The following is a 9,486-nucleotide window of genomic DNA, read 5'->3' on the forward strand; positions in this document are numbered from 1 at the left end:
AAAAAAAAAATATATATATATATATATATATATATGTTTTTAATTTATATTTTAATTAAAATAAAAATCAAATAAAATATTTCATGATGTATTTAAATTTATTCCTTTATTTTAATCATTTCTAATTGTGAACTGAACCTTGATGCAATTTTTTTTTCTTGTAAACCAATACTGAGAAGCACTTGATGTAAAATTTGGCCTAGCATTTCTTTTATCGAATATTATAAAGTGACATTTGAAATGAATTGATCAAACATAAACTAAGTATTATAGTTCAAAAGTACTTTTTATAATTATTTTGATAATTTTTTATTTTTTTTAAATAGACAATTTTTGATAGCTTAGTCAAGTGGGTTCTGAAAAAAATTATTCTTTTTAGTATTGCTCACTGTAGAATTCATTTGGAAGTGACGTTTACAATGAAATTTTCTTTATATCTAGTGTTCAAACCTAATAATTGGTTTAGAACAATTCTATCACTACACCATAACTTATATCGGTGATTTGGTCACGAACTTGATTTTACATAAACTCAAAATCATCCCATATTTGTGTTGTTTTATTGTATATCAAGAGGTTAAAAACTCGATCTTTCTATTGCACCACATTTTCAGTGCATTTTTGTTTAACAAAATTATTTCTTTTACTTTTTTAGAAACTTATATTTAATACATGAAACTTCACCCAAAAATGACTTGTCAAAGATGTTTAGAAATATATGATCAAATGCTAGCGAAAAGTCAAAAAAGTTCACATTTCTCAATTGTGGCTTTCTCTTTAATAATTCTTTCATTTACTTTTTCTTGTCACATTTGAATTTAGCACATTTATTTGGAAAATAATTATTGACATTACTATTTTACCAATGAATTGATGTTTAACATTAGGTATTGAAAAATAAATAATTAATAGTAAGAACAAAATATGATTTTTTTAATTATATTTTTTTGATATGTTAAAAATGACAAATAATAATGAAATTTATTTTTAAAATAGTAAATAAAGTAAAAATAACCAAAGAACTACTTGGTTATTTTCAAACAAAAATTAGCATGTAATATTAAAAATATGTCAACTTGCTATCGAAATTCGAATGGAAATAAAAACATTAAAATTGAGAGGGAAAAATAAATAAATAAATAAATAATAACCTTGACATAAACCAAGAGAACAATTTTTTATTTTACCAAAAAAGTTAACGTCTTTATTCTTGCACTTTTTATTTTTCTTCATAAAATGAAAAAAAAAACTATAAAGAACATTGAAAATTGAATTATTGATGCTTCTGACTTTGACTAGGCATTGCGTAATCAAGTATCTTAATTGTTTTTTTTTCTATATATATAAATATATAATATATACTTGTTTTGTGGTGCACCACACAATCAAGCATAGGCTTCTTTAATTTGTGAGATCGATAACTAAAAGATTCTGACAAATAAGTTATTTGTTTAGAGTGGACAAAATTAGTTTAAGAGATGATCTATACAGGAGTAATTACTCAACAATGAATGATACCAAGCAGCCACTAGGAGTGGTTAATATAGAAGGTAGAGGTATCAATAGATGTCTTAAACAAAGAATAGCTAAGGATATGACTGCATTAAAGGTTATTATGGATATTGTGGGAAGAACACACATGAAAAGCAAGCTTTGTAAACAGAAATTTGGGTAACCAAGTTGTGTCGTGATCCTAGTTTCAACATCTTGCCTGAAGTTGCATATTTTGTCATTGCTACTTTCCTTTCTTGTCAATCGATCGTAGTTGAAGAGGTCATTTTCCTTTTGTTTCTTTCAGCGGCACTTGTAATCCATTGATTTAGGATGTTACAGAATTTGATAACATATTTACTAAGAATCAATGGATCATTCTTCTAATAATTTGAACATAACTTTCATCAAACATGTTATGTACAAAGGAATATGACTACAAAATGAGGATAGAAAAGTAACTGCAATTTCCATGACCTCAAGGTTATGAGCCTATCAGATTGCTCTACCACACGCCAAAGATAAGAACTGAAAACTAATAGATAAAAAGAATTAAATGTTCCCCTCCACCCTATCTGTACAAATAGAACAAGTCATTTATACAAAATGGTAAAAGGGCTACTATGATCATCAACAATAGAAATAGAACTAAAGTGTTAATTCTTACCTACGTGATCTTGTTGCTCCTGGCAACAAACATGGCTGAACCATTTCACGAAGTATACACAATAAACTAAAATTTGGACTTCTTAGTTTTCTTCATGTGGTACCTGCAATCGAAAAAGGATAATATACATTATACAAATAAAATATAGGATAATATTGATTAGAAAACCGTTTAAAACAAATAAAAAATAGGATAATATTGATAAGAAAACCGTTTAATTTTTCTAGTTATCTTCAATACAAATTCGTACAACCAAATTTTAGATGCAAGAAAAAGGTTTAGGAAATTTATTTAGTTCTTTCTTTTGCCTTTTTATTTCATAAAAATTTATGTACATAATTAACAAAGAAACATGAAGAAAGACAAAGAACAATTATGCACCATCCATCAAAAAAATACTAAAAGAAAGACTCTAATATTATTGGGGGGGGGGGGGGAAGACTCAAATCCATATAGATAAAGACGTCTAAATTAGTGATCTCTGAGTAAAATAAAAATAAAGATACTATTTTTCAGATAAATTCAGAAACTAACTTCCACCTTCAAATGGAATCGGTCAAAATTAGAATGATTTAGGATGGGGACTCGAAGACAATTCCCGAAGGACCGAATGTTTCCCACTTCCCATTTACGTAAAATTGTGAAGCAAAGGGCGGATCTATTTTTGGTACAAGAGCCTTTTTTATATTCTCTAGTTGTTTGGTAGAGTGTATTAAAAAAATAATTACTTTCTCTGTCTCAATTTATGTGACTTACTTTCCTTTTTAGTTCGTTCCAAAAAGATTGACACATTTCTATATTAAGTAACAATTTAACTATAAAATGTCTATTTTACTCTTCTTGAAATGATTTATAGTCACACAAATTTCTATCATTCATTTTGGACCACAAGTTTTAAAAGTCTTCCTTTCTTTCTTAAATTTCATGTCAAGTCAAACTATCTCACATAAAATGGGATGGAGGGAGTATATATTAACTTTGTATATTATTAATAGAAGTTAGTTCCATAAATGGTCACTCAAGTATTGAAAATTGTGATCAAATATCACTTTTGTTTCATTTAGGACCAAAATATCACTATTTTCTTCAAAATATACTTAACACTTCAAAAGCCTCCTTCTCTCCTAGCTTTAGATTTAATTATATGAATTATCATTGATTATTAAGAAAGTAAAGAATATGTTTTGAATTTTTTAGTCTTAAACTAAAGATATGTAAAATATACTAAAATGTCACTTAATCATGTGGTTTAAAACATTCAATATGGAAAGTTAAAATTAAAGAGTTAGCCAAAAAAAACTATTCTTTTTTTTCTTTTTAAAACAAACTAAAATAAATAAATAAGACAAACAAATTGAAATGAGACAATACAAAATAATTTTTCTAAAGAAAACCTATAATAATTCTTTTTATTGCTTTAAAACGCGGCACGTCAAATTTCAGGACCTAAGATAGATGCCTCATTTTCTAACCCTAGAGTCGACCCTGTAAATAGGTCATGGAGGCGCCGCAGCCCATCTATGTTCTAATTGACAAAAGTTGATACTTAATTTCTTCATAGAGATTTGACATTTTCGTGTTATCGGAAGGTGTTGTACGTGGAGTCGTCCAAGTCCATCTGTGTTCTCATTGACAAAAGTTGAATCTCAATTTCCTCATAGAGACCTGATATTTTCGTGTTATCAGAAAGTGTCGTACGTGAATGTGCAAAGTTCAACTGAGAAAAGTTGAATTTCAATTTCCTCATAGAGACCTGACGTTTCTGTGTTATAGAAGGTAAGACCACTTCTTATTAACAATCTAGATCTATTTTAGTAATCAACTTGATTTATTTTTGGTGTATTGGTACAAAAAGGGCTATTTACACAACATACAAATATTTGTTATTCTTGTATCACTATTTATTATTATTTTTCTTTTATTGCTTATGCACATATAAATAAACGTATCTTGTTCAATAAATTGTTATGCATTCATATAGCTATATGTAATTGTCTTTCGATTGATGTTCAATGTTAGAGGCATACATATTAATTAATAATTGCAACTTTGCATCTGAATCACAAAATTATGGTTTTGCACTTGATTTTACAATATATTTACTACTATATATTTATTTTTTTACCCCTCCCTAGTTGCTTCCTTCCTTTTTTTCTTCCTTGGTGGCTTGAACTCACAACTTTCAAGCTGAAAGTGAGAGATGCTTACCATCCGAGCAACTCCCTCCCGTCATATATTACTATATCTATTTTACTTTATCATAATTTTCAGTTCTGTTATCCATATTTTCGTGTTCTGATTTCACATGCTGTGAACTGTTCCATAGTTTCATTAGCTCTTCTATGTCTTAAGAAACCTTAAACCAGCCTAACATTTGTGCATTTTATATACTGAAGCGATTCTAGTCTCAGATATAACAGGGACTTTATTTCTTTTAGTGCATAACAACTAACAAAAGATTCTATTCACGGTCCGCGACAGGTCATGCATCAACGTTGTTTTGCACTTCATCTCGCCTGAAAATGTTGCTGAATGTATCAACGTAACTGATGAAATTCGTCTACTTCCTGAGCACCACAAAGCCAGGCCTAGGGGGAAAATGCTGGAGGTAAGTTTCACAATGCCCCTTCTTTTAGTTGCTAGAAATAGGTTCAAAATTTTGATATATACGCCAAATACAAATAGTAAATATTATAATTACTTCATCGTATGTGTAGGAAAGCATCTCACTGACTTTCCACGAAGTCACCATTTTGAGAAGAGAAAACTGAAAACTGCTTAATTGTTTTGGACATTTCATCAAACACTTTAGTAGTGTAAGAAGTTCTTCCTTCAGATTCCATAACAACACCAAAAGCACATAGATTCCATCAATAAAACATGAAGAGGAAAATCAAATATGAACAATTCTTATCCCTAAATACTAAACTAAAATGAAAAAAAATAGAAAGTTAAAGACAACTTCAAAGGTTATTCCGTGATGATTGAATTGTGTAAAATGATGGTCTCCAAGAAGAATTAAACCAAGGTAAATTTAGAAATTTTATTTCCTCAATTTTCAACTATGTCAAACGAATATATTCTGAAATTCCAAAGACAAAGAATTTGAGAATGATAAAGAAAGAACACTTTAAAGTACATGTGTTCAAAGGAGAAGGACCAAAAAATCAATACAGACCATCAATATAGAAGAAAAAAGGGTAAAATTGAAAATTTTCAATTTAGTACAACTAACAAAGCTTCTTGTACAATTCTAGAGTGCAGTGCTAGTACACCCACACTCTCATTTCTAAATAAGAGCAAATATAGTACATAGGTAGTGAAGTCTTACTCATATGTTACTATTCCTTCAAAATTGTTTAACTAGTTGAAATTTAAAGTTTATGAATTTTGAATTTATCACCGCACTTACAACCCGTCTTAGTTATTGTATTTGTACTAAATATTTATGCATATTTAATTTAAAAAAATTATATAAATATAAAATTTGAGTAAAAAATTATTGAGTTTATCGAAACTTGTATTTAATTCTAACCACGAATGATATGCACAACTATCATTTTTTGATTTAATTATCGATTTTGGTCCTTAACAGTTTGATTTCGGTTTAACTAATAAGGAAATGCTTACAAAACAAATATATGACTTCTCCAATAATTTGACGTGACAAGACAATGATAAAACTTTAGAAAACACTCATAAAATAAAAATAATAATAAACAACATGAAAAGAACTACAAAGGTGCAAATTAAGAGGAATAAAGTTCTTACTTTATATTTTGACGTTTTGTATAATGTGAAGTTGTTAACTAAAAGTCATTGTGAAGTCATGTGAATTAAAGACTATAGGGCAAATGCAGTAACCAGTAAGTTACTGAGATTAATATTTAGTATTTATATAGGGGTAAAGCAGTAAATTACTACAGTGGATATCAATTTACCAATAACCCAATATTAAAAAATCAAAACCGAATCAATAATTCGATAATTTTTTTAATAAAACATGTTAATCCAATAACCCGATAGCAAAACCAATATCATTTTATTGTTCAATTTTTGCACACCCCTAAATTGTCTATAATCCAGATGTGAAAAATTATCAACAAATCTTACAAATTAAATGTAAAATTTTACTTAATATTAAAGCACTTAAATACAATTTGAGAGAGTACTCTTATTTTTGTTTGCTTAAACAATAAGAGAGTACAAAAGGCAGAGAAATTCACGGGCCTTTGATATCTAATAGCATAAAATATCTTAATTGGACTACCCTTGTGTTTTCAACTCTTTTTTGAATTGCCCCAATTTTTATGTTACTTTACAACACTACTAAAGGTCACAATTGGAAATTTTTACTGTGGTACAATTTCAAAGAAATGAATAGATATAAGTAAGACACTTATTACAAGGAGTATATATAATTTCAACTTTGATTCAAGACAATATTTGCAATTTCAATGTTAACTTGCCTTTTCATCTGTTACGACTTTTTCACTTTCACCAATATCTCGTCCAGATGCATTAATGTTTCACTCTCACTATTCTATAAATATCATTCAGATGCTGGATAGACTGGATCAAACAACATTTATTATTATTAGCAAATTTTTTTTAAAAATAACCAACAAGAATGTTTTTCTTACTAGTATATCTCATTAAATAACAAATAATTCATTTCAAAAGATTCATATGTCTTCCCTCTATCCCTGAACATCCGTAGTCTAACCTTTCTGTTTTTACCAGAGACTCGCGCCAAAGAATCAGAGGCTTCATCAGATGATTTTTATTTTTAGACGTGCTATGACTTTTCCTTTACTTGATATAAAATTTAATGAGATCTTACATTTTATTCATCAAATGGTCCTAATAGCCAAAGAATTCAGACATGGAAATTTCAAGGAGTGCAGACATGAATCACTTCAAAATCATGTGATAAAGGTGATGGTACTTTGGAGCGACTCTCTAGTGAAGAAGATAAATGTGAGACTATCGATATCCAAGGTTATGTGTGATTAATCTAAGGTATATGTTCGGTTCATTCTTTTAAAACTTTGATTTGGTTTTTGAGTTTCTCTTAATGTATTCCAAAAATGAAACAAATCTGAGAGAATGAGATATCAAGATTAGAATTTCAACAAGGTAAAGTGTGCACGATAAGGAATGAAAGAAATTTGATTTCCTAAATCTCCTATAGCCTCTCGAAGATAGGTATGGACGTCTTCATACCGATCCACAAGACTCTACTAGACATTGCTCTTGTACTCGTGAGACCAATGAACCTAGGGCTTTGATGTCACGACCCAAATTCACAAGTCGTGATGGTACCTATGTTCCCAACCAATAGGTAAGCCAACCCAACATATTTTACCAATCTTAAATAACTAATAAGGTATAAAGGTAAACAACGAGTAAAAATCTAAGACACTAAGTTCTTAATAAATACGACATGCGAAAAACTAGAATACCACCCAAGAATTGGTGTCATAAGTACAAGAGGCTCTAAATATGATGCAAGTCTGAACCTAAATGACAAATCCAAACATAAGGAATATTCTGTCGGAATACTAAAATAACCAAATAAATAAAAGGTAGAGGGAGGTGTGGGCCACGGAACAGCCAAGCAGCTCACCAATGCATCGATGCTCAGATGAAACAACCCTTACGAAGCAGAATATTCATGGAGTTACTCCTGAGAAAATAGAGCTTGAACCTCTCTCTAAGGACGAGAAGGAAGTCAATCAGATTCACCAATGCTTAGATGAGACATCCCCTACAACAAGAAATATTCCTGGAGTGATTCCCAAAGAAGTAGAGTTTGAACCTCTGGGTGAAGATGAGTGGGATGGCAATATGATGCATCAATGCGCAGATTAGACAAATCCTACAAAAAAAAACATTCTTGGAGTGATTCCGGAAGAAGTAGATCTTGACCCTATGGCTGAAGATGAGAGGAATGGAAATAAGATGCATCAATGCGCAAATGAGACAATCAGTCGTGATGGTACCTATGTTCCCAACCAATAGGTAAGTCAACCCAACATATTTTACCAATCTTAAATAACTAATAAGGTATAAAGGTAAACAACGAGTAAAAATCTCAGACACTAAGTTCTTAATAAATACGACATGCGAAACACTAGAATACCACCCAAGAATTGGTGTCATAAGTACAAGAGGCTCTAAATATGATGCAAGTCTGAAACTAAATGACAAATCCAAACATAAGGAATATTCTGTCGGAATACTAAAATAACAAAATAAATAAAAGGTAGAGGGAGGTGTGGGCCACGGAACAGCCAAACAGCTCACCAATGCATTGATGCTCAGATGAAATAACCCTTATGAAGCAGAATATTCATGGAGTTACTCCTGAGAAAATAGAGCTTGAACCTCTCTCTAAGGACGAGAAGGAAGTCAATCAGATTCACCAATGCTTAGATGAGACATCCCCTACAACAAGAAATATTCCTGGAGTGATTCCCAAAGAAGTAGAGTTTGAACCTCTGGGTGAAGATGAGTGGGATGGCAATATGATGCATCAATGCGCAGATGAGACAAATCCTACAAAAAAAAACATTCTTGGAGTGATTCCGGAAGAAGTAGAGCTTGACCCTATGGCTAAAGATGAGAGGAATGGAAATAAGATGCATCAATGCGCAAATGAGACAATCCCCTCTACAAAGGAAAATATTCTTGGAGTGATTCCCGAAGAAGTAGAGCTTAAATGTCTAGCTAAGGGTGAGAAGGATGTCAATTAGATACACCAATGCTTAGATGAGACAACCCCTACAAAGAAAAATATTCTTGGGGTGATTCCTGAAAAAGTAGAACTTGAACTTCTGGTTGAAAATGAGGATGAGTACCTTTCTTCGGACAATGGAGATTTCAATGATGAAGGGCCTCAGAAGAAAAGGGCTGAAAAGAAAACATGTACAACTACATGTAAATGCATGTCTTCTTTTCAGCCCTTTTCTTCTGAGGCCCTCCATCACTGAAATCTTCATTGTCCGAAGAAAGCTTCTCATCCTCATTTTCAGCCAGAGGTTCAAGTTCTACTTTTTCGGGAATCACCCCAAGAATATTTTTCTTTGTAGGGGTTGTCTCATCTAAGCATTGGTGTATCTAATTGACATCCTTCTCACCCTTAGCTAGACATTTAAGCTCTACTTCTTCGGGAATCACTCCAAGAATATTTTCCTTTGTAGAGGGGATTGTCTCATTTGCGCATTGATGCATCTTATTTCCATTCCTCTCATCTTTAGCCATAGGGTCAAGCTCTACTTCTTCCGGAATCACTCCAAGAATGTTTTTTTTTGTAGGATTTGTCT

This window comes from Solanum tuberosum, unplaced genomic scaffold (assembly GCF_000226075.1).
Source record: "Solanum tuberosum cultivar DM 1-3 516 R44 unplaced genomic scaffold, SolTub_3.0 scf00104, whole genome shotgun sequence".
NCBI classification, from domain to species: Eukaryota; Viridiplantae; Streptophyta; class Magnoliopsida; order Solanales; family Solanaceae; genus Solanum; species Solanum tuberosum.